A 25,953-nucleotide genomic window follows, 5' to 3' on the forward strand; every position below is an offset into this window, starting at 1 on the left:
GTAAAACTATTGGAATACCCCATGGATGCATTCTTCATAGGCTTATGATAGGCTAAATGCTCTGTTATACAACAGAAAAACTTCCATACATATTTAAAATGTGCTAAGTATGCTAAATATTCCCCACAAATTGATTTATTTAATTCCCATAGCTGTAGCTGTCAGGTGCTGCTGAGGAAATTGAGGCTCAGAGAGTGACAGCCAGGGAGTCAAGCCTGTGCACAAAACACCTGTGCTGGTGTGATTTTGCCTTAGTCCTTGAGGTGTAAAGCATGGGGTCATGGACAGAGAATGGGGAAGTTTGTGGCAGAGGATGGGGAAGGCTTTGGAAACCATGCCAAGCAGAAATCGTTGAAGGGCTTGTGTTTGGTCTGCAGGAGGATAAAGATGGAGACTGTCTTGAAATATTTGTAGGCATGTCTTCTAGAAGTGTAACATTACCTTTTGTAGCTTCAGAAGTCAGAGCTGGATCCAGTGGGGAGAGAGCATATAAGTAATAAAATGTCCCTGATATGGTATAGGAACAGGCTGCTCTCCAAGATGGGAACCTTCTTGTGCAGGGTTTACCTTGTAGGGATACCCTGGCTGAGCTCTACTACGGTTATAACTACAATAGATACTGCTGCTTTTGTCCTCTAGTAGAGCTAAGGAGGAGGCCCGAATGAGGTGTTTTAGAGCTTTCCTAAGTCATCTGACCTTGCTAACATGGCACCTGAGCGTCTTCCTCTGCCATTCCTTCCTGTTTCCTCTCATAGCAGAAGAGTTAGATTTGACTGCATCCTTAGTATTGCAGCTCTAGTGCCCCAGACCTGCACTGTATCAGGGGATCCCCAAAATCTTGACTAAGCCCTACCTGGAACCCTGATGAGTTGGGTTTATCCCTGCTACCAGCTGCAATAACCTCCTCAGGGCACACACACATCCAGGCCCGCTCTTGCCCAGATGGTCTTCAAGATGGGAGGTAGCGTTGGTCTGCTAGTGATCACTGTGGTTCTTATAAGGTTTGGAGAAAGGAGACTTCCATGTGGTTATTCAGGCTGGCCTTCGTGAGATGAAGATATTCAGAGAGCAACTCATGGAAGAGGAATTAGTTATATAGGGAGAGGGAGGTGAGGATGTATGGCCACAATGGAGAGTGGGGAGGAGATATGGCTGCATCTGATGCAGAAGTGACCTCAGAGGCTGGGAACCCACTCACTGCCCTCAGGTGTACCAGTTACCAGGGTTTCACAAGCTGGCGGGGTGGGGAGGAGGCTTCTAGGAGGGCCACACATGTATGGGGGGAGAATAAAGGGGAAGGGACCGTTTTTCCTGGGTGGATCTGCCAACTCTGTGATTCATTCTTTCCTCATTAAGTGGTCCAAGCTCTAGAAATCCAATGGGAACAGTTGATTGGGTCCAGCCTGGCTTCAGCAACCAGGCTATGCCCCTGATGTTGGATGGCTCCAGTCCACAACCCAATAGGTCTAGTCCAGCTGCAGGTATGGGGGAGGTGAAGAATAGGAATGGTGGCAGCTGACTTCGTGGTGTCTTTTCCACTTAGCCAGCAATATCCTCTGTTAGAAGCAAAAAGATCCCTAAATGTGATCCTAATTAGCCTGTGCATTTCTTTGAAGAATTAAATTTTCATCCAGGAGTTTAGAAGTGATGCTTAGCCCAATGGAAAGGGCATGAGCAGGAGCTGATCCTGAAATGATGTCTCATATCCCAGACATTAGGAGTAACTAAAAATATACTTATAACTCTGAGGAATTCGTAAGTTTTGGACCTATCTCCTTTCTCTTTCAACATCCCTCCAGAATGTGAAAGAGCAAAGGAATGAGCCAAAAGTTTTAATTATCCAGTCTGCTGACATTATTTTATCTGTATCAGTAATATTAAATCTGGACAGCATTCCATTTAAATCTCAGTGCTCAGGGCAACCTCTGCAAACTTGGGCCTTTGTCCTGCTGCTTGTGGCCAAGACTCAATTGTCTACCACTTTCATCCTCCCTCAGATTTCCCATAGCTCTCTGTAGCTCCAGAAATCACTCATCTGTGGAATGTCCATCCATCAAGAGACTCCTTGAACTGTGAGTGCTTGTCTCCTAGTCTTGCTTCCTCAGCTTGTTCTGGCCATTTGTGGTTGAGTTCTGGCATGTACTCATACTAAGAGCAACCAGGATTTGGTGGGAGAAACGTTGCCATGTTTCTGTTATTGGCGTAAGCAGATAGGGAAAATAAAGTCTGTCTAGCATTTCCTTTTTCTCCTTTATGTACAAATAAAAAGTTCCCTGTTCAATGTCTTAACTTATTCTAGTAATGCCTGAGCAGATTTGCTTTGGTTCTCTAACCTTTCCACTTGTTTAATGTTAATACAGTTACAGTGGTTTATTTAAGACCCAGAACATCATATTGTTACTGTTATAGCAAGGTCAAATTTAGGGAGAGTTTCCAGCATGCTAAGCATAGTACTAAGGGCTTCAGGCCTTAGACCCACTTGACACAAGTGCTCTGGTTTGTATATGGTTTAAGTGTGTCCCCAGGGATAGTTTGTTGGAAACTCTGTCCCTGTTGTGATGATGTTAAGAGGTGGTGAGACAATTATGCTGTGGTGGCCTAATGGAGATTGCAAGGTTGGCTCCTCATTGCTCCCTGGTTTCTCATCTTGTGGTACAACTTCCCTTCTCCTGCATGTGCCTGACTTTTGATGCCAGGTGACATGAGGTCTTCACTAGAACTGGCACCATACTATTTGGACTTTCAACCCTGAAAACTGTGAGCTTGGAAACCTCTTTTCTTCATAAATACCCAGATTCAGGTATCTTGTTACAGTAATAGAAAACTGAATTACATACCATGCTCCCTATGTTACAGTTGAGACCCTAGGCTAAAGGTTTGCTAGAGGTCTCACAACGGAGGTAGGATTAGAAACCAGGCACTGTGATATGAGAGCTGGTTAGCTATTGCATATTGTTATATACATATACACACAGAGGAGACTTTGTTGCACACACAAGTGCTCCTCCATTGTACCAGAAAGTGCTGGCATCTTTATAAAAAACCTCTCAGCAAAAATGTGTGCTGAGAAAAGAATGTTTTGCTGTGAAAGTCTGAAGACATATGAACTCCCTCCTGTTTACATCTCTGCAGCCAGGAACACAGTCTCCATCATCAAGACCTAAGCCAAGCTGAGCAGGGGTCACTTTATCTGTTCTGCTCATTGCTAGGACTTGGGACCATAATACTATTGTACAATAGTGAGTGTTTAAAAAAACATGTGATGACCAAGCAAACTTTCAATAAAGCTGCCGTCTTTTTTTTTTTCAAGTTCAAATAAGATTCCCTCCTCAGTCATCTTTTTTTTTTTTTTTATGGTCGGTTGTGGGGCTTGAACTCTGGGCCTGGGCACAGTCCCTGAACTCTTCAGCCCAAGGAAAGAACTCTACTACTTGAGCCACAGTGCCACTTCTGGTTTTCTGATGGTTAATTGGAGATACAAATCTCATGCTCTTTTCTGCCAAGGCTGGCTTTGAACCTCGATCCTCAGATCTCAGCCTCCTGAAAGGAGGATTACAGGTGTGATCCCCCAGCCCCCAGCCAGCTGTCATCATTTTTACAGATAAAAATACACATTAATTCCAAAAATCATGAAGGGCTGCAATTGAGATTAGCAGACAGCCTTTGTATGAGGTACATTGAGCTGACCTCATCTTTCTAACTCAGGTGACTAAGTGAGACCTTGGACATGGCAGATGCTTGGGGACCTGTGCCATAGATGTAACCGTAGTGGCTCATAGATCCTTCAGTAAGGTCTTGTAGAAGAGTTGCCCCAAGTTTGGGTGAGAGTCAGCAGGTGGTACAGCCCCTGGAGGCATGCTGGAGCAGATTCTGCCGGAGATGACAGATCTCTCATGTTTTGCTAGATGATAATTGTTTTTGAACTCCATAACTCCTGGAGTTTGGATCCTTTCTTGTCTTTCTCAATACTTACTTCACTTCTGAAGTGTTCCCTAACTTGATTGAATGTCTTAAGTATCATACCATATGGGAATCCCCAGACCTGGTCCTTATTCAGATCCTCTGGCACTGAAGTTGGAAGATGAAACTCAAACTGGGGCTGAGGAAGAAGAGTAAGAAACCAGGCCAGACTTGGTGGTTTATGCCTGTAATTCCTGCTACGTGAGAGGCAGAGGTCAGAGGGACCATAATTCAAGGCCAGCCCATGCAAAAGTTAGCAAGTTCCTATCTCGATATGAGCATGTTGGTATATTTCTATAATCCCAGCTACCTGGGAAGTTGTAGGAGAATCATTGCCCAATGCCAGCCTGAACAAAAGCACTAGACCCTATCTAAAAATCAAGCTGAAGGAAAAAGGGGTGTGACCATTGTTCAAGTGGTAGAGTGCCTGCCTAGTAAGCCTGAGGCCCTGAGTTCAAACCTTAGTACCACAAAAAAAAAAATTGGAGAGCTATAAAATAGCATCAGATAGATCAACAGAAATCGAGAGGACTCAAATTTAGAAGCCATAAGGATTTTGGTAATTTTTATCCTTTGCTTCAGTAAACAAAGCTTTTGAAACATATCTTGAGAAAATAATCTAGACTAGAAGAAAAGGTATGTATATCAGACTTACTTGAGATGTTGTTTTTATGACATTGGAAGCAGGTTAATGGGGCAACTAGTAAGGGCAGGAGTAAGGGAATTAGTATTTTAATTTTTGATGGAATATTATACAGTCATTGAAAATACAATTTGTGAAGAGTGCTCTGTATCCAGGAAAAACTTTATGGTTTAACTCAAAGGAAAACTGGAGGCAGTGATAATGTGGATAGATTTTTGTTCTTAAAAACACACATACAGGAAAAAAAGGACTATTTGTGTAGAGACAAAAGTAGAGATCTCCCTCACCTGGAAAGGTATCTACGTTTTTGTAGCTATTTGGGACACAGTGGTGGCACTGAGGCAAGCTCTCTGGATTTTCCTGAACTTAACTGAGAAAATACATTGTAATACTCGGATACTACACTTGTAAATTTCCACTTAGGAGATCAGGTAGAACAGTGACCCATTGTGATTTCTCTGCTTTGGAGGTGGGGCTATATGTAGAGAGGACTAAAGTCAACTCAGAGGTCATCTGAACAAGTGCACCTAATGCTAAATCACAGCTCTCTGGAGGAGTAGGTGGGGAAATCTGTGTTGGGAGGGGAAAAGTCTAGGTGAAGGCCTAAACAGAAGTTGGAGAAAGCAAGATGGCACCATTTGATTTTAGCTGTGCTTTGGGGAGCAATGATATCCATGATAAGGCTAGAAACATCAAGGAAGGCATAAGGAGATGGATTCCTGCCCCACCCCACCACATAGGTACAATGGGAGCAGAACTGAAGGCAGAGTTCTGTCTGTCCACCAGACTCTGGATGCTGAGAAATTCCAGTCTGTCACTGCTTTAGGAAAAGTCCTCCATCCATAGAGTAAAGTTAAAAATGGATTCTTCACATTACACATTGATAAACTCAAGATAATATAGCATTCTTCTAAAACTTAACTGTGTAAAATGGAAGATTGTGTTTAATAGTAGAATTGGTCATTTAATAGATACATTTTTATAGAACTACAATTTGGCCTAATCTATCACATGTAAGAAGGCCTGGCCGGTTGGCCCCCGAGTCTACCAGATAGAAGCTAATTGCTTGAAAATAAGTATCTGCCAACTAGCAGACATCTTAAAGCATTGCTGGGACAATCATACTTCTCCTTAGGGTCCTGTGCCTATCTTGTTACTATAGGGGATGGGCATTTAATAGCCAATAATGCCATACTGTCCCTAGACTCAATGCTGAAGATATGCTATTGTATGTTAGTAGAGTGATACTGGCAGGGTACAGAATTTCAGGTTCAGGAGAAGAAACTCATGAAGGGTTTAGGGTATTGCCTCATTGTATCGCATTATTCTGCACGTTGGTGCTCTATTTTTCTTCTTTATTAATCTGGTTTCTCCAGTAGAAATCTACGACTGTAAATTATGGTGTTGAGCCATATGTCCTCAAAGTCTAGTGTTCCCTCCACCAGGTATGGGCCTGGCTGATAATCAGCCTTGGCCCTGGGCCTCCCTGGTGACCTATATCAGTACATTGGTCTGTTTTCCCCTCTCTGGCATGTGATGGAGGCTCCCCTCTGTGGTGAAGGACTCCTTCTCCTTGGATGCATAAAATGAATGTGTCCCAGAGGGCTGGAGGGCAGGAGACTGACCCGCTCTCCACCACCTGCCACCTGGAGTCTGTTCAGTGGCACTTCTGAGCTGAGGTTCCTCACTGTGCTTCTGCTGATGTGCTGTGCCCTCTGTTGACCACTGGATTTCCCATGTGTCTTCCCTAGGATCTTTACCTTCCTCCTTCTCTTTCTCTGTCCCTCTTTTCCTTTCTCCCTTTCTTCCTTCCCTGCTCCTTTCCTTTATACCCTCTCTCCTTTTCTCCCTTTCTCTCTTCCTTCCACCTTCCCTTCCTTCCCTCCCTTCCTTCTCCCTTCCTCTATCTCTTCTTCCCTTCCTCCCTTCTTCCTGCCTCCCTCCCTCTCTTCCTCCTTTACCTCCTCCTTTCTTCCTTTTTATGAAAATACTAGGAGTTTGAACTCCAGGCTTTGTGCTTGCTATCAGTACTTGGCCACTTGAAAACTTGAACCATGCCCTCAGCCCATTTTTGCTTTAGATATTTTTCAGATTGGGTCTTATGCCGCTGTCCAAGCTTCTCTTAAATCAAGATCCTCCTACCTATACCTCCTGCATAGCTGGGATGACAGACTTACTCCATCACACCTGATTCATTGATTGAGTAGTTTGTTTTCTTTTTCATTTCTTTGTTATTTCAGTTTATTTGTTTAGCAGCACTGGGATTTGAATTCAGGTTAAGCAGACACTCTACTTGCCTCCACTAACTTTTTGCTCAGTCTGTCCTTTAATCATGAGCCTCCTGATCTCTGTCTCCTGAGTAGATGAAATTACAGTTATGTGCTGCCATGCATGAACCTGTTTTTTCCCTAGACAACTAGATTCTAGAAAAAGAGATGTGACAGCCCTATCAATATCTTCCATAAGTGTACAGACGAAGTGGTAGACACAAACAGTGGAAAAGCAGTCTGATCAATAGGAACATGCCCATCCCTGTTATAACCCATTGTTGTAGCTGGAAAAGAGTGGATGCTCTCAGCATCCTACCCTCAGAGGCACTGGGAACGGAGGGTATCCTTTGGGAGGAAAACAGGCAGGGTTCCATATTGAGGGCTTCAAAGTACAGGCCAGAGTGAAGGTTACATCAAGATAGTCTAAGGTCTCACTGGACAGCCAGTCTTGTCACAGGCATTGCAGTTGGAATGGGAACAGCTTCACTTGCTTACCCAAGGAGCACTGCAGGACAGGCAAAATTCCCCTAGATTTCTGAGCCTCTTCTACACCTTAGAGATACATGTATCACTTCCATTTTGCAGAGCCAGGGACAGACTGAGAGCATCTGGTAGAGGCCAAGTATACCTGGCTAGTGCAACTTTAAAGAGTTGTGGGCAGGGGAGAGGCCCAGCAACATGCAGTCCTTCTCAGGGCCATGTGGGTGAAGCAGGGACTAAACAATCTTGAGCCAAATATTTCTTTGCTTTTCTGTGTGTTTTGGTACTAGGGCTTTAAGTCAGAGCTTCATACTCTTGCTTGGCTTCTTCACTTACTGTGGGCATTCTACTACTTGAGCTCCAGTCCAAACTTTTGCTGATTAATTAGAGATGGAGTCTCACAGATTTTTTTTTTGCCCCAGTTGACTTTGAACTACAGCCCTCATATCTCAACCTTCCTAGTAGCTAGAATAATAGGCTTGAGCCACGGGCACCTGGCTGGAGCCCCTTCTTCTATTCTCAATTCCTCTTCTCTACTAGAGTTCTTGATGCCGAGGAACCTCCTCAGAGCCAAAGGGAGGACTTAGGATCCTCCCAGGGTTTCAGCTTTTCCTGACTCCCTGTCCCTTTACCATCCATAGTGTGCCTCTCGAGTCCTTCCTCTCATAAGGCATAATGGAATTTGAAATGGTCCCTGCTGAGTCCCAGACTCTCCACTGGCACACAAGGTGCTCATTCAATGATGTTGAGGACAGCAGTCTTTCCTCATCTTGTTTTATTTGTTTGTTTGTTTTTTACCTTAATGCCAGCCAGTTACCTTCATCTGCCTTAGCAAAGCTCCACACTTCACCTTCTGGGTGAATGGGTGGATGTGGAAATTTCATGGAGAATCAAATTGAATAAGCAAGAGACCAAACAGCCAGGCACAGGGCCAACCTTGGTGGGGACTGAGAGTCTCAGGCTCAGCTAATAAGAGCTCAAAAGCTAGGATACCTCACTCACCTGTGGCCAGCAGGGGGCTGTAGATCTAATCTTTCATCTAGAGAGAGGCCACTTGGATTGTAAGTGGGGAGGCAAGTCAGTATCAGGGGCAGATTAGGCAGGGTGTCCTGCCCCCCCCTCCCCCCCCCCCCGCTGTATTGTCACTGTGTGGGGGAGGGGATATCACACTGTTTAACCTCTGACCTTGTTTGTGCTTGTTAGGAGCCATGTGGGTACTCAGTAAACACACAGTGATGCCATGTGGACAGATTGTGCCTGAGCCTACTTCCTGTTATGGTGTTTTTGTTTTTTGTCTTGAGAAAGGACTTTACTATATAGCCCTGGCTGGCCTTGAATTGAAATCCTCCTGCTTTAGAGTGCTGCCTGGGTTATAAGTGTGCATCATCATAACTCACTCCTCCCAGCCATACTAAGAGCATACAGCTGTTACACCTGGCTTAGGTGGTCTATGTGAACACCATGACAACATGAAACCTCATAGTGTAGACTCTGTAAGTGTGCAGAAGGGCCCATCATCTCTGCTGGCTCTTGTCCTGATGGCAGCATCAGTCTAAGAAGTCAGGATTTGAGGAAAATTTCTATAGATGCAAACTTTGGGAAGGAATGAACACCTGGAGTTTCCTAGCTAAGGGCAGTGTATGCTTGTCCCTGTGACTGTGGCTTCTGTGTGTGTGTGTGTGTGTGTGTGTGTGTGTGTGTGTGTATGTGTGTGTGTGTGTGTGTCTGTCTGTCTGCCTATCTACCAGACATGCACCAGCTATACCATTAGAAGGACAAACAGGGAGACTGGGATGGCAAGAAGTGTTTGTAGTAGGGCCCTCCCCATGAGAGGTTGAGGAAAGTTTTGCTGCCAGCTACAGTGACATATGTGGGCGGCCCCAGGGCCAGAGCTTACATTTAGGCTAAGAATGTATTCTGGTACCTCTAGGAAGTGCAGTAGAGGTCTCCCCAGAAGGGTTCCCAGGGCCTTACTGATGACAGACTCTGTCCCTAAAACCTGTTGGCTCTGGCCTTCCTTAAGCACAGATACAAGCCACTGAGGCAGTGAGCCAGGGACTCTGAGTTCTAGGGCTATGTATAATCTCATGGCATAACCAGGACCAGACACCAAAGCTTGGACTCTACTCACAGCTGTTTCATATAGCATCTCTAATAATATGACATTACCACCCAGGGTCTGAACCCTGGAGTCAAGAGACCTGGGTCCAAATCCAGGAATAATAAAAACTAGCTGTTACTTATTGGCTTTGAGATTTGGGCTGCATATTTCAAGTTCTGAGTTCGTCCTTTATCCATAAAATGAAAGTGATACCTATCCGGTGCAGATGCTGTGCAAATTAAGGTGAATTTGGGTAAAATTCTTAGTATAGAACTAGTTTTTAGTAAACATTCAATAAATACAAAAGTGCTTTTTTAATTGTAGCAATCAGTATTGTGACTCACAGTTCCTTCACTGGTCTGGATCTTAGGTTTCCTTTCTATAAAGCATGAGGTTAGATTGGATCAGGGTCCAACTCTGTCATCCCCAAGGGTCGCAGAGGAAGACCTTTGCTCTAGAGAGGGTTCAGGACATAGCCTGAAGCAGCTGACAAAAGCTTTTCTTTTGTTTTCATTTGTCCTTCCTTCCTTCCTTCCCTCTTTCCTTCCTTCCTTCCTTTCTTTCTCCTTTCTTCCTTTCTTCTCTCCTTCTTCCCTCCCTCCCTCCTTTATTTTTTCTCCCTTTCTCCCTTTCTTTCTTTCTTCCTTCCTTCCTTTCTTTTTCTTTCTTTCTTTCTTGTGTGTGCATGTGTGTGTATGTGTGCATGTTATCAGTACTGGGGCTCGAACTCCAGGTCTACGTGTTGTCCCTTAGCTTTTTCACTAAAGGCTGGTACTGTACCACTTGAGCTACAACTCTACTTCCAGTTTTTTAGTGGTTAATTGGAGATAACAATCTCATGGACTTTTTTACCTAGGCTAACTTCAAACTTGAATCTTCAGATCTCAGCCTTCTGAGTGAATAGGAATGAGCCACCAGGTTCCAGAAAACAGCATTTCTTCAAATCCTATATTTATTTGCAACATTTGCTTACAGTTAGCATCCAATACAATAATGTGAGTGTATTGATTTTAATATAAAATAATTTCTCTATATTTTTTGAGTAAAATAGATGTTCAGAATGACATTAGCATCAGGTACCCTCACAGGACCCACAGCTGTACCCCTCTTGGGATGGAGGTGAGACTGGACAGTTTTGAAGGTCTTTCCTAGCTGTGATTTTTCCATGTTCCTATGGCATATGAATCTCCTCCTCTGAGAATGCTATGAAATAACCTTGAAGTAACTTCAGAGAGGCTGACTCTCCATACCTCTACACCTGGGGGGATAGATAGGGTTGAGTAGGAGCAGACCTAGCAAAAGGAGGGAGCAGATACAGTCCCCCACTGGAGAGCTCAGAGGTCTGGAAAAAAAACAGTGCTATGTCTGAGCCTAACTTCCTGTCTTGGACTGACAAAGCTAGCTAGCTCAGGTAGGGAGCAGTCTACTATGTTAGTGAATTCCAGGTAATGGTGAGCCATTTTTTTCCCATCCACAGTGGGAGATGTGTGTCCTATAGAAACATAGGGCTGGTCACATGGCTACTGGATCCTTCTAGCTGCACTGGGCTTGTGTCCAGCCCGTGGGAGGAGAGGAGTGGGAACTTAGATAAGAACACTGAGCTGAGGGGAGGACACAGAGATTTCTGGTTCTGAACAGAAAAACAGTAATCTCTAACTGTGATCTCTGTGTATAGATACTGTCCACTCGTGGTCAGCTTTGAACTGATTTGTCAGGACTGGCCTCTCCTTATGCAGAGTCCCTCCTCAGGCATGCGGCATTGGAATGAACCACCTATTTGTTCAGGACAAATATATGGAACATTCCCTGGGTGAATGATGGGCCACATTAGTCAAGTCTGTGCTTGTCAGATAATATGACAATAAAGTCACAGAGAATGTCAACAAATGCTGCAAATTTCCTGTTGACTTGGTGCTTTTAATAAGATTTACTGGCAGAAAACAAGGGAAGGGGTGACATTGTTCAAAAAGAAATATACTCATTACATAACTTATAAAACTCTAACCCCTCTGTACATTACCTTTACAATAACAATTTAAATTATCATCATCATCATCATCATCATATTTAATATATATTTATAAACCTCTCCTAAGCAAGTTACACTTTTATCTGTTGAATATCTAGTGTGAACAACATGAAATAAAATTTAATTCAGAAAACCATTCATAAATTGTTAAATCAGTAGCTGATCAGGTGTTAATTTTAAGTAAAACCTTTTGGTAACATTAGCTAGGAGCGTTGCTCTCCTAGGGTTCCTCCACAACCTCATCTCAATTAACAGTGATTGTATTTTTCAAAACTCCCTATCCTATCCATTTACCAGATGAGTTACCTTGCTGTTACACACACATGCAGATCAGCTCCATATTGGCAGCTTATCCATGTGGATCTTCAGGGCTTATTCTTGTTGTCTTCCAAGTGTCTTTGAAGATTACGTTGTTCTACTCTGGGCCTTTTTTTCTCATCTATAAAATAAAGGAGTGGACAAAGTGATCTAAGTTCCCTCCTATTCCTGACATTCTGTCACCCAACCAACTTATACTGAAATTATCAGTATAAGCAGAGGGCCATGGATTGCTGACGACAAGCTTAAGAGAAGCACAGGAGTCTGTCCCACCATGTACCAAGTGGTTTTATGGTCTGTATATAGCTCCAGGGGTAGACATTCTCTAACAGTGAAAAGCAACTGATTAGTTAATTCAAGGCAGGAATGAATCATCCATTTTTGAGATGACTGCAGTATTTAAGTGAACTGGAACTTTTGGTGAACACAGATGTGTGAGGCTGAGGTTGGTCTGACACAGCAGACTGTTTTAGAGTGAACTTTTATGTATAAGTAGAAATATACTCAAAATAATGATTAGAGGTATAGTATACACACAAACCAGTGACATCTCCATTTACAATTGATCACGAGATATTAAGCACAATTGTAAACACTATGCTTTTATACAGCTGTTAGCACAGTTGGTTTGTGTAGATCAGCATCAGCACAGTTGCATGAGAAACACATTGTACTGGGACATCAGGATGGACACAGGGTTATTAGGTGATAAGAATGTTTCAGCTTCATTAGAATCTTAGGGGATGATGGTGGTATATGCAGTCTGTCAACCAAACTCATGTACCACACAACTGTGACAAGTGTAGTTTGCCATTTTTTGAATGCTTGATAAGTGTCAGGCATTGTTAGAAATGATTTTGTGTATTACAGTTAGAATGTATTGGGTGTTTGGGGGAATCAGTATTATATTAGATACTTGAGATTACCTCTAATCCTATGCCCTGTCAAATAGATTTACAGATGAGACATTGAGGTTTAGAGAGATATAATCACCCAAAGTCATCCTGCAGCATGCCAGAGGCAGGGTTCAAGTGCATGCAAGACTTTCAGCAAAGCCTTGGATGTGATCGTTCCATCGAAGCCGTCTGTTTTTTAGGTTTGAGTGTATTGTTACTGTTGTAACAGGATTGCTGGTGTCCCAGCTGCTGTGATCACCTCTCTCTAGTTAAAGCAGCCCACCTGAAAATCCACCTGGATTAGCACCTTTCCTCCTCTAGCATGTAGAGCCACTAAAAACAACCTGTGTCTCTAGGCTGTTTCTCTCCACACTCATCAGGTATGGAAGGAACAATTGAAACTGGGGTACTATTTGCCAGCCTTGAGCTTTGGGGGCAAAGCAACTGTTTGGAGGGAGGAATTCAAAAACAACTATAAACTGACATCTTGAATCCCCCAAGCTTGAAAGTCTTTATAAGCTGGCCTGGCTCTTGACTCCTTTCCCTTTGCTGTGTTGCATGGGGTAGGATTTGGGAACGAAATATGTCCAGCCTCTACAGAAGGCTTGTGTTTATGTGCACATGTGGAGCCAGACGGGGTGTGCACTGCCCCTGGCCCAGGAGCTCTAGGGGGAGCTGTGCTCTGCCTAGCTGGCTGCAGTCCTCATTCTTATCAGTGTGCACGTCTCTGTAGCCCCACCCATACACAGTGCGTTCTGTCCCCCTCCTTGGGAGACTTGTCCCCACGGAATGCCGCAGGCAGTCAGTGATATGTGCTAATGAGATGCATGCGCTTTGGGATTGTGGCTACAATGTGCATTTGGCTGATTTAGTTTCTGGTTCTAGTTTGGTTTCTTTCACATGTGACTTGTATTGCTGAAACTTTCTCTCAGCCTCTTGTCATTAAATTCCAACTTAAGCAGAAGTCCCAGCAGGAAGAGAACAGCTCCAGGAGACCAGGCCACACTTATCCTGTGTGTGTGTGCAGTGGGTATGTTTATTTGATTTTGTTTGTTTGTCTGTGTATATATTTAAGACCACTTAAAAATACCTGTCTGTAAAAAATGCGGGCGCTCGTTGCGCTGGAGAGTGACAATCTCTCCTATCATGGCTTGCTAATATGCTGATGTAGTCTTGCTGACATGAGCAGCTCATCTGCCATTAGGATACTAGCCACTCTGCTATGTATATTCTGTGAGTGAAGGCCCAGGAAGATGTGGGCAGGGAGAAGCTGTCTGGTGACTGGGAGAAGAACTTAGAAGTGTGGGGCAAGTGTAAGCTGGCTTTACACACGTTTACTTGAAAATGCAGCTCTAAGTAGCCAGGGGATGCCATCAGAAAACCTAGAGATGATGCCCAGGATGTGACATGACATGCCTATTTCACAGACAGGAAATCTGAGTGATTGCTGGGAGACAGTGGCTCACACCTGTAATCCTAGCTACTCAGGAGGCTGGGATCGGGGGATCATGGTTCAAAGCCAGCCCAGGCAGGAAAGTCAATGAAACTCTTATCTCCAATAAACCACCAGAAAACTGGAAGTGGTGCTGTGGCTCAAGTGGTAGAGTGCTTGCCTTGACCTGAAGAGCTGAGGGACAGCACTCAGGCCCAGAGTTCAAGCCTCATGAGAGGAAGGAAGGAAGGAAGGAAAGAAAGAAAGAAAGAAAGAAAGAAAGAAAGAAAGAAAGAAAGAAAGAAAGAAAGAAAGAAAGAAAGAAAGAAAGGAAGAAAGAAAGAAAGAAAGAAAGAAAGAGAGAGAGAAAGAGAGAAAGGAGGAAAGAAGGAAAGAAAGAAAGAAAGAAAGAAAGGAAGGAAGGAAGGAAGGAAATAAAGAGAGAGAAGCAAAGAGTAGAAAAGACACATGCCAGGTTTAGGGCTTGGACCGGCACCCTGTGTCTGGAACCAAATAGAATAGGGCTCAGGGAGGTAGATTCATTATCTTTATGACCTGTTTCCCTGTTCCTTTCATTGTGTACTCTTTAGTGATCATGAGATTTTTCTAGACAATAAAATTGAATTGAGTCACAGTTTGCAAGTTGAAACCTACAAGTGTTTATTGAGAGCTTACTACAATATGGGTTTGCGGTATTATAGGCATTGAAGCTATAGTAGTGAGCAGAACACACAGCCCTGTGGCCTGGGGTAATTTACATTCCACTGGAACACAGATGTTAATCCGATGACCACTCCATTATGAGATTGCCAGGTTCGATGCACAGGATGAACACGGGACCAGCTTCTCACATTGGGGCAGACTTCTGTATTGTGTTTTCCATCAGCTATTTAGAACTGGAGCCATTTTGCTTTTTTTTTTTTTTCTTGGTCATGGGGCCTGAACTCTGGGCCTGGGTGTTGTCCCTCAAGCTCTTCAACTCAAGGCTAGTGCCCTACCACTTGAGCCACAGCGCCACTTCTGGCTTTTTCTACTTATGTGGTGCTGAGGAATCGAACCCAGGGCCTCATGCATGCAAGACAAGCACTCTACCACTGAGCCACCTTCCCAGCCTTCCAAATTGCTTTTTACTTACATTTTCTCTGTGGTTTGGTCCATTGTACTGATCTCTCAGGAATGTTTGTATGTGTGTGTGTGTGTGTGCGCGCACGCGCGCGTGCGTGTATGTGTGTTTGTGTGCGCGCGCATGCATACAATTTATTTTGTACTGGTGCTGGTGCTTGAACTCAAGGCTGTCATGCTTTCACTTCACTTTTTCATCCAATGCTGCTGCTCTACCACTTGAGACACAGTTCTACTTCCAGCTTTTTTGTTGGTTAGAAATAAGTCTCTCAGATATGTCTTCTTGGGCTGGCTATGTACCATAATCCTCAAAGTTCAGCCTCCTGAGTAGCTAGGATGACAGGAGAGACACTGACATCTGATTCTCAGAAGTATATTTAATCTCCATGTGCTTGGCATACCACATTTGACAGAGACACATCTTCTGTGTTTTCTTCTGAATCCTCGATCCTGGCTCTGTCCAATTCAAAATGACTTTTCAATTGCATTGCCTGCCATTAGAAATGCTAGCTGAGAACCTAGGTTTGAATTCCCTTATTTTCTCAGGGTGAACAGCCTCAGGTTTTGATGAATTTCTACTTCTGTTAGCCATGGACTGTTGGGACATCTTTACAAGCAAGGCCTTCCAGAATCTTGGCCAAGCATCAGTATGGTCCCAAGCTGTGCCTCTCTCTGCTGACAAATGTTCTACCTTCTCTCGAAGGAAAAGACAGAATCCAGTTAGATCTTGATTTTCCCTCTTTCTCCCTGACCTTTACAGCTATACACAGCCTCTCACCTCTACTTTTTCCTCTCCGCTGTCTTTTAAGGAGTCAGAGTAGATGTTAACAGGGAGTCTAAAGCTAGACTTTTCTGTTTGGGCTTTTAAAAAAGAAACTGTAGGGTTTTTTGGTATTTTTTTCTTTTTTGGTACTGGGAATTAAACCCAAGACATTGCACTTGCTGGCAAGCTCTTTGTCACTGAGTTACATATCCCAGCTCTAAAGATGGATTCTTAAAATACGTATTGGTCCTTGAGACACTTACAAGGCCAATGAACTCAAAACTATTTTTGGTATGTTGTGTTTTTTTAAATCTCTAATTATCTATCTGTACTGTGGCCTTTCCCAGAAGCTACAAGTATTGTGATGGCCCAATAGACTAGATGCAGAAGCAGATAGGAAAAATCTACCTGTTTTCTTTTAAGCCACACATATAAGCTGGATTGCAGCTCAATAGTAGAGGGCAGGTTTTTAAGCATATATGAGGCTCTGGGTTCCAACCCCAGCAACACACACACAAATACACACCCATAATTCAGAACTGAGCAGCACTTCTTACTAAATTCCCTCCCTGGCTCCCCCGCACCCCGCATTGGTCATGGGGCTTGAACTCAGGGCCTGTGTATTGTCCTAAGCTTTTAAGCTCAAAGCTAGTACTCTACAACTTTGAGGCACACCTCCACTTCCAGCTTTCTGGTGGTAATTGGGGATAAGAGTCTTATAGACTTTACTGCCTGGGTTGGCTTTGAACCATCATTCTCAGATCTCCTTAGTAGCTAGGATTACAGGCATGAACCACTAGTGCCTTGAACTCTGGGCTTGGGCACTATCCCTCAGCTCTTCAGCTCAAGGCCAGCGGTCTACCACTTGAGTCACAGAGCCACTTCCGGTTTTCTAGTAGTTTATTGGAGATAAGAGTCTCACAGACTTTCCTGCTCGGGCTGGCTTTGAACTACCATCCTCAGATCTCAGCCTCCTGAGTAGCTAGGATTACAGGCAAGAGCCTCCGACGCCCTGCTTTTTTTTTTTTTTAAATCTATACAGAGGTATGAACTCAGAACCCTGTATTCGACAAACTGACCCTCCACCATTTTTGCCACAACTCCAGTTTCTAATATACTAATTTGTTGGTAGTGCTAAGGTTTAAACTCAGGGTCTCATGTTTGCTAGGCAAGTGCTCTTCCACTTGGAACATACCTCTAGTCCTTTGGCTCTTAGGTTTTTGTTTTTGTTTTTTTCTCTTTCATTTAATCTTTTTATCTTAATTGTGAAAATACCGTACAGAGGGATTACAATTACATGAGCAAGGTAATGAGTGTATTTCTTATCAAGCATTGCCTCCTCCTTTGTTTCCCCTTCCCATCCCTTCCCATCTCCCCCCCTTCCCCCCCCCCCCGCCTCTGGCTCCTCCTCCTCCTCCCCCCTTGCACCAAAGTTGTAAAGTTCATTTTTCGACATAACGTCTTGTACATCTTATTGTTACAATGGGTCTACCTGTATCCCTATTTAAACAGTTTGTTTTTTCCTTCCCCTCCCCTCCCCAAATTATACCAACATCAAATACAGTGAAAACAGGAGTTATACCGTGGGAGATGGACATACAAAGCAACAAAGAAATCATCATGTTAGAAACAATAGCAAGAAAGAAAAACCACTTGAGTCCTTATCTTGGGTTTCATTTCGCTTAACATCAACTTATCTGACTATTTCTGCTTGTCTCAGACATATACTAGTTATTGCAAATAAGGGAAACCATGGAACCTACGTTTCTTTGGGCCTGGCTTACTTCACTTAATAGAATTTTTTCCAAGTCTTTCCATTTCCTGTTTTTTTTTTGTTGTTGTTTGTTTTGTTTTTAGTTGGGGCTTGAATTCAGGGCCTGGGCACTATCCCTGAGCTCTTTTGCTCAAGGCTAGTCCTCTACCACTTTGAGCCACAGCACCACTCTTGGTTTTCTGGTGATTAATTGGAGATAAAGTCTCACAGACTTTACTGTCTGGGCTGGCTTTGAACCACACTCCTCATATTTCAGCCTTCTGAGTAGCTTTAGGCCACAAGTGCCTGGGTCAGTTTTTTTTTTTTGGGGGGGGTCCAGTTGTGGGGCCTGAACTCTGGGCCTGGGCGCTGTCCCTCAGCTCTTCAGCTCAAGGCTAGCACTCTACCACTTGAGCCACAGCGCCACTTCTGGCTTTTTTCTTTTTGCTTATGTGGTGCTGAGGAATAGAACCCAGGGCCTCAGGCATGCAAGGCAAGCACTCTACCACTGAGCCAACTTCCCAGCCCCTGGGTCAGTTTGTTTTTAAGATAGGGTCTCATGATTTTGCCTAGGCTCATCTTATACCACAATCCTCCTATGTCTGCCTTCTAAGTAGCTGGAATTCCCTGAGCCACCATGGTTGGCCTACTAAATTTGGATAGCAATAATTCATAAACAAAAGCTCTTTTGGAGCATAAAAGGGTCTTGAGACCAAAAACACTTGAGAACCACTGACCTGGAGAGTCGCATGAACACTGCTTCAAGAATCTAACATGACAGTGGTGCTTATGTTCACAGTTTGTCCCTAGGTGAGTGGGTTGCCTAGAACAAGTGATTCCCCGGGAACTATGGGAACACTCTGCATGCTAGGGGATGGGATCTGGCCTGTGTATCACCATGCAGAATGCCCTGAAGAGGATTCCTGGGGCTCTCTAGGTGGAACGGCCTGGTGTAGGCTCAGTTTGGCTCAGATCTTAGCCTGATTCCTGCCTAGAATGACAGCACAGGCCGCTCCCCAGGCTTACCTCTTCCTCTAGGGATCATAACCAGGATTCTTCCGTTGAAAGAAGACAGAGCTGAGTCTCAAGAGACAAATGTCTTGTGAGCTCTGGTGCTAATCCCAGGCCAGATGTGCCAAGGGGTTGGAGTGGCATTCCAGACCAGATGTGGAGTTGGGGGTGTGCCCAGCTCATTTGAGGGCTCAGCTCTCTGCCTGACACAGTCCTTACTTTGCTCCATGCTCAGATTGCAATCTGCAGCTCTGAGCAAGTAAAAACCTGTGTGAGCTTCCACCCCTGGCTCTCCAGGACTCCACTGAGAGCCTCTGCAGTGGCAGCCAGGGGTTTCAAAGGTCACCCCAGCTGGGCGGATTAGAACAACAGATCTCCCAGCAAAGTTGGCTGCTTGGCAGCAGAAGGCAAGTTGCAACATCTGCGAGCAGAGTTAGAACAAAGCCCCTTCACTTTGTCTGTCTGGCCCTGGGCTCTGTGGCACTCAGTTTTCCTCTCCATTCTTGCCAGACCTTGGACAGGAATCTCAGCAGCACAGCAGTGACACGCAGCTGCCTCACGTCCTGCCACAGTCGGAAGGAGGCCACGGTAAGGTGTGTCCCCACATACCATTGGGTGGCCCTGCTCCACTTTGCCCTGGTGGGTCTTGGCAAGCCAGCCTGGCACAACGGAGGAGCGGCTCACTCCAGGATTATGAAGTGATTAGGGCATTTGTCAGGATTTGAGCACATTGCAGGGAGGATTAAGGAGGGCTAGTGGGGCTGTCACTGCCTGGAGTGTTCACACATGGGTGGTTTTATGGTCTATGATGTGTATTCTTCAGGGGGTCTGTGGCAGGCTGCCAGGCTTGCCTGGGAGCCCCTCCATTCGGGGAAGATTTTCCAGGATGCGCTGCAAACTTGTTTCAGTGTATTTATGTTGAATAGGAAAGGTGTGACTGGCTTCTCCAAACTTAACTTGCTGGATGACCAGAACCCTGAATTTTTACTTTTTGTTTGTTGCCCCATATTTTTTTGGCCTCAGAGTTGTTCTGCCTTTGGCCACAGTTGAAAGTGCCCTCTTCTGGGTTCAAGAGATGATTTAAAGTGCTTTTGATCACATTAAAGTCCCATTAATTCAGTGCTGCTTTGAGTGAATAATAAATTGTGTTATTTGTGGAGACTTTATTTGGAGATAGGCTTTGGCTCAAACATTAGTAAGGGGCTTTCAGCTGTTGGACGATTGCCCTTTCAATCCCTTCCCCAGTATTTTTCTCTTATGCTGCCCTTCCATCTGGATTTACCTGATATTGTATGAAGCCCCCAGCTCATGGGATTGATTGCAGCCACCGAGCATTGCTCTCTGATGATCAAATTAATATAGACATCATGCAGCCTCTCTACTTAAAAATAATGAAATATGGTTAACAGGCTTTAATGAAGGATTTACAGAGAAAGAATGATTTGGCTTGATTTATTTTGTCGTTTATTTCCCCCCACATATTCTAGTAGCTATTAGTTGGCAATGTGGCTGGAATCTGTTTATGCTGATGATTGCAATGGGTGAGGCAATGGGCTGGAGGTGAGTGAGCTGCTTGGTGTGACTGGCCAGCTTTGGACTGGGTTCTGGTTCTTCTTGAGAACCACATAGCAAGGGACAAACTATTTCCTTGCTTCCTTGACTTGCCTGTGCCTCTTCAGCCTTAAGCCAGACCCCTGCTAGGATAGATGGCTGTGGTCCCTATTGATGAAATCATCTAGGGGTTCCTAGAGTCTTGGTTGGCCTTCAACAGGTCAAGGTGGTCAATGATGGATGAATGTATAAAGATAATATGTATGTATATTATAATGGACTATTATTCACCCACAAAGAAAGAATGGAATCTGCTAGCCACATTGGTGCATGTTATGAATCATAATGATTTGTAGAAAGCATTCAGGCCTCATCTCACCACACTTGGTTTCCAGCCCCTCACCCCCACCCCCAAGAAATGAGGGGTCTTCACCTTCTAAACCCAGGCCTAAGAGCAGAAAATGGAGAATGAGATTCAATTTCTCATCATTGTATAAATAACTGAGACAAATGATTTAAACGCAGGAAGGAGTTATTTTGGCTCCTAGTTTCACCCTGTAGTTGGCTTGCTTCATTGTTTATGGGCCTATGGTGAGGCAAAGCATCATGGTAGAAGGGTCTTGTAGAGCTGGGCTGCTCAACTTATAGTGGCCAGGAAGCAGAGAGCAGAAACAGACTATGGACAAGTTAGCTTCAAAGGCACACCCCTCTGACCTACTCCTTCCACCCAGGCCCGCTTCCTAACAGCCCACTCATCTAGACTTACCAGTGGCTTCATCCATTGATACGAGTAGCATCACCTCTCAATGACTGGATTCACCATCTGGAGACCTTCAACATGTGTACTTTATAGGGACACTGTATCTAAACAATAACAGGGAGCTATATCCCCTTCCCTTCTTCCTGTCGGCACCTCCCATGCCTCTGCCTATTGCATATTTGGTCACTGGGAAGAGGGAGAAATGTCTTGTTTGGGTCTCAAAGCCTCCAACATAGTGGGACTGGCATCTGACATTGATTTGTTTTTCACTTCTGAGCTGTGTGATGTTGGACTTTCTGAGCCTTCCCAATTTCCTTTGTGAAGGGGAGAGTCAGAAGTGCTTGCAGGATTGTTAGGTTGGGTGAGATGGGGCAGAGTACCATGTTGGCCCTTACTCTTTATAATGGAATGGTGCCATTAGATCAGATGGGGCAGTACTGCTTGAAGCTGCCAGCACCCTCAGGTCTCCTCCCACCTCTTTCAGGAATTCTGTCTTTTGCCTCCTGTGCCCATAACTGAAGATAAGGGGGCCCATCAGCTTTTATCTGTCCTTGGGAAAATGGCTTCCCTTTGTGAAAGGGCCGCCACTCCATCTCCCACTTACTGGAGGCCTTTTGTGAGTGTCTATGGCATTATGCTCCCATTCAAGTCTTCTCTCCCACCCCATTTGACAGAAAACTAAGGCTAAGAATGGAAATCACTTACCCAGCTCACATCAGGAAAGTTGCTGTGTCCCTGCATTTGTGGCAGGGTCATAAAAATCTGAGCCTTATATAAACTGCTCCTCCTGTATCTCAGCCCTGGTTCCACAAAGAGTCATTTTCATTTTCCTGATTGGAATATAAAAGATAGAAGAAAGTATCATCTCTCTCTCTCTCTGAGTGTGGTCCTAGGTAGCTAGGCAAGATACAAAAACCCCACAGCAAAGTCAGGCGCTGGTGGCTCACACCTATAATCCTAAGCTAGTCAGGAGGCTGAGATCTGAAAATTGCAATTTGAAGCTAGCCCAGGCAGCAAAGTCCATGAAACTCTTTATCTCCAATTAATCACAGAAAAAGTTGGAAGTGATACTGTGGCTAAAGTGGAAGAGTACTAGCCTTGAGCAAAAGGAGCTCAGGGACAGCACCAAGGCCCAGAGTTCAAGCCCCAGGACCAGTGTTAAAAAAATCCCTAGCTTACTCATGTAATTATAACCCATCTGTACAGTATTTTCACAATTAAAAAAAAGTGAAAAAAATCCCACAGCTCACACCTATAATCCTAGTTTGGGGAAGCTGAGATCTGAAAATCACAGTTCAAAGCCAAACTGGGCAAGAAAGTCCGTGTGACTCATGTCTCCAATTAACTACCAAAAAAGCCAAAAGCAGAGCTGTGATTCAAGTGGTAAAGTGCTAGCCCTGAGCAAAAAGCACAAGGATAGTGCCTAGGCCCTGAGTTTAAGACTCGGGACTGGCACCAAAACAAACAAAAAGAATCCCACAGCATAATTCACAATAATGGAATTATCTGGGTTGCTAGTGATAAATGACTAGTTAGAAAAATATTACATATAAATGTATGTATATGTAAGATATATATATATAATAGTGAACTATTAATTATGACCTATAAAAAGGGCGAATACTTAAAATCCCAGCTACTCAGGAGGCAGAGATCAAGAGGATTTAAGTTTGAGACAAACCAGGGCAAAAAGCTAGTGAGACTTCTCAACAAACAAGTTGGGCTCATGATTATGGTCACAGATGCATACATGGCATAGGAAAAATAAGATTTTTGCAGTAAGCTCAGCTCTGGCCAAAAAGCATGAGACTTTATCTGAAAAATAACTAAAACCAAAAAATGGCTGGGAGCATGGCTCAAGAGTAGAACACCTACCAAGCAAGACAAAGCCCTGGGTTCCAATCCTAGTATTGACTTTCACCTAAAAAAAGGAAAAAGAATCATGTTCATTGTGACAACATGGATGAAGGATACTATGCTAAATAAAATAGTCAAGCACAGAATGACAAATACCACATGCTCTCACTCAGTGTGGTAGCTAAAGACATTGATTTCATGGGAAGCCAGAGTAGAATAGTAGCAACTATACTTTAAGACTGAGAGGGGACATAGAGAGAAGCTAGATAACAAGTACTGTGTTAGTCAGCATGTTGTAGTTGTGACAAAATACCGGAGAAAAATCAACTCAAAGAAGGAAAGGTTTTCTGGATGTAGCTCACACCTGTAATCCTAGCAGGGAAGTCTGTGAGACTCTTGTCTCCAATGCACCACCAGAAAAGCTGGAAGTGGCTCAATTGGTAGAGTATTAGCCTAGAACAAAAAAATGCCCAGAGACAGCATCCAGGCCCTGAGTTCAAGGACCAGGACCAGCACCAAACAAAACAATAAACAAAAGAAAAACAGGAAAAGTTTATCTTGACTCATGGTTTCAGAGGTTTTAATTAGCTGGCTCTGTTTCTTTTAGGCTTGTGGGAAGTAGAGGATATTGTGGGAAATGTATGGAAGTTACTAACCTCATGGCTATCAGGAAACCAAGAAAGAAGAGGGGATAGGGTCCCAATATCCCCTTCAAGAACACTACCCCCAGTGACCTCACTTCCTCCCACTAGGCCTGGTCTCCTACTTTGGGAGACTCCAGGAGCATCCCAGATGCAAGCCATAGCAGGTTCCAAAATAGAGCAATACAGGAGTAAGTTCTATAGACACGCAGTGCTTGTAGGTTTGCAACAACTTATTATATTTTATTTTAAAAAAATTAAAAGTTTCTGATATAAGTGAAAAATACATAAGGAGCCAGAAATGAAAATTATTCTGGTTTGACAGTTACATGTTGTATATAAGTATTGAGATATCACACTATACCACAAGTATGTGCAACTATCATGCCAGCTTAAAACATCATATGTCTATTTTGAAATGATTCTACAAGCACATTGAAAGCACAATATGAATGTGACAAACTGGCTGGATGTTGTCAGTGGTTCACACCTGTAGTCCTAGCTACTCAGGAGGCTGAGATCTAAGCATCCTACTTCAAAGCCAAACCCAGCAGGAAAGTCCATGAAATTCTTTCTTTTCTGGGGGTGGGGTCCGGTCGTGGGGCCTGAACTCTGGGCCTGGATGCTGTCCCTCAGCTCTTCAGCTCAAGGCTAGCACTCTACCACTTGAGCCACAGTGCCACTTTGGCTTTTTTCTTTTTGCTTATGTGGTGCTGAGGAATAGAACCCAGGACCTCAGACATGCAAAGCAAGTTCTCTCACTGAGCTACCTTCCCAGCCCACATGAGATTTTTTTTTGGGGGGGGGTCCAGTAACGGGGCCTGAACTCTGGGCCTGGGCGCTGTCCCTTAACTCTTCAGCTCAAGGCTAGCGCTCTACCACTTGAGCCACAGCTCCACTTCTGGCTTTTTTCTTTTTGCTTATATGGTGCTGAAGAATGGAATGCCGGGTGTTAGGCATGCAAGGCAAGCGCTCTACCACTGAGCCACCTTCCCAGCCCCCACATGAGATTCTTATCTCTAGTTAACCACCAAAACAGCCAAAAGTGGAACTGTGGCTCAAGTGGTAGAGTGCAAGCTCTCAGGCTCTGAGTTCAAGTACCAGGACCAGTGCCAAAAAAAAGAAAAAAATACAGAAAAAGGAAAAAAAAGACAAAAGGTAAATTGTTGAATCTAGGTGGTGATTATTCATTTCATTTTTCTATATGTTTGAAATTCCTCTATTGTGGTGCTTCTTAATTTAAGATTTCCTTTTTTTTGGTTGGTCCTGGGCTTGAACTTTGGGCCTGGGTACTGTCCCTCAGCTCTTCAGCTCAAGGCTAGCGCTCTACTGCTTGAGCCACAGCACCACTTCCGGTTTCCTAGTGGTTTATTGGAGATAAGAGTCCCACGGATTTTCCTTGCCCAGGCTGGCTTTGAACTGTGATCCTCAGATCTCAGCCTCCTGAGTAGCTAGGATTACAGGCATGAGCCACCGGCATCCAGCTGAATTTAAGATTTCTATAGAATTAAATTCATTTCAGTATGTTCCTTGTAAATATTCACTCACATACTGGCCTGATATTCCACTGTGAGTGACTGGTTTTCACTGCTGGCTATTTAACAAGATTTTTTTTAAGTCTAGCTTTTGCTATAAATAATGCAATGTTTTTGGTTTTTTGTTTTGTTTGTGTGTGTGTGTGTGTGTGATGTGGTGTGGTATCTGCGAGTGTGTGTGGTGTGTGTATGTGTGGGTGTATGTGTACGTGTGTACTCTGGTTCTGGGGTTTGAACTCAGGGCCTAGGCACTGTCCCTGAGCATTTTTGCTCAAGGCTAGTGCTCTACCACTTGAGCATAGCTCCACTTCCAGATTTTTGCTGGTTAATTGAAGATAAGAGTCTCACAGATTTTCCTGCCTGAGTTGGTTTTGAGCCACGATCCTCAGATCTCAGCTTGGCTAGTACCCAACCACCAGATTAGCCACCAGTACCCAGGTTCACTTAGTATTCTTTTGGGGCTGCCTCTTTTATTCTTTCCCAAGAATGTTTTTTCCCCCTAAGAAAATTTTAAATCAATTTAGAGTCCTAAAAAATAAAATTCTAAAAGAATGTAATTGTACATTCTTGGGAAAAGAATTACATTCTTGGGAAAAGAATGTAGAATTACTAGGAGAAAAAAAATGAGACTTTTCCCCCAGAATCTTTTTGCCAAATTCCCTTCCAGGAAGAGTGTACCAATGTGTATATCTGTGAGTAAGCCCATGCCAACCGTGGCTCAACAGCACTGAATGATGTCTTTCTCTTTCACACATCCATCTGACACATCCATGTGCACTCTTGGATTATTATGGTGATTGGATAATGTTCATTTGTTTTCTGGTTCTTTGT

At 44.0% G+C, this 25,953-nt stretch overlaps 1 protein-coding gene across 1 annotated transcript in view; it reads left to right on the forward strand.

Moving 5' to 3' along the window:
- The first annotated feature begins 13,688 nt into the window (after nt 1-13,688).
- The window catches only part of Mylk (myosin light chain kinase), a 195,090-nt gene continuing 182,825 nt past the window's right edge, over nt 13,689-25,953 (forward strand). Inside the window, exons 1-2 of the mRNA XM_013019424.1 lie at nt 13,689-13,727; nt 19,289-19,366. The gene's annotated coding sequence lies outside the window, so the exon portion shown is untranslated. The remainder of the gene's footprint in view (nt 13,728-19,288; nt 19,367-25,953) is intronic.

The sequence above is a fragment of the Dipodomys ordii genome, unplaced genomic scaffold (assembly GCF_000151885.1).
Source record: "Dipodomys ordii isolate 6190 unplaced genomic scaffold, Dord_2.0 Scaffold45, whole genome shotgun sequence".
Classification (NCBI taxonomy): Eukaryota; Metazoa; Chordata; class Mammalia; order Rodentia; family Heteromyidae; genus Dipodomys; species Dipodomys ordii.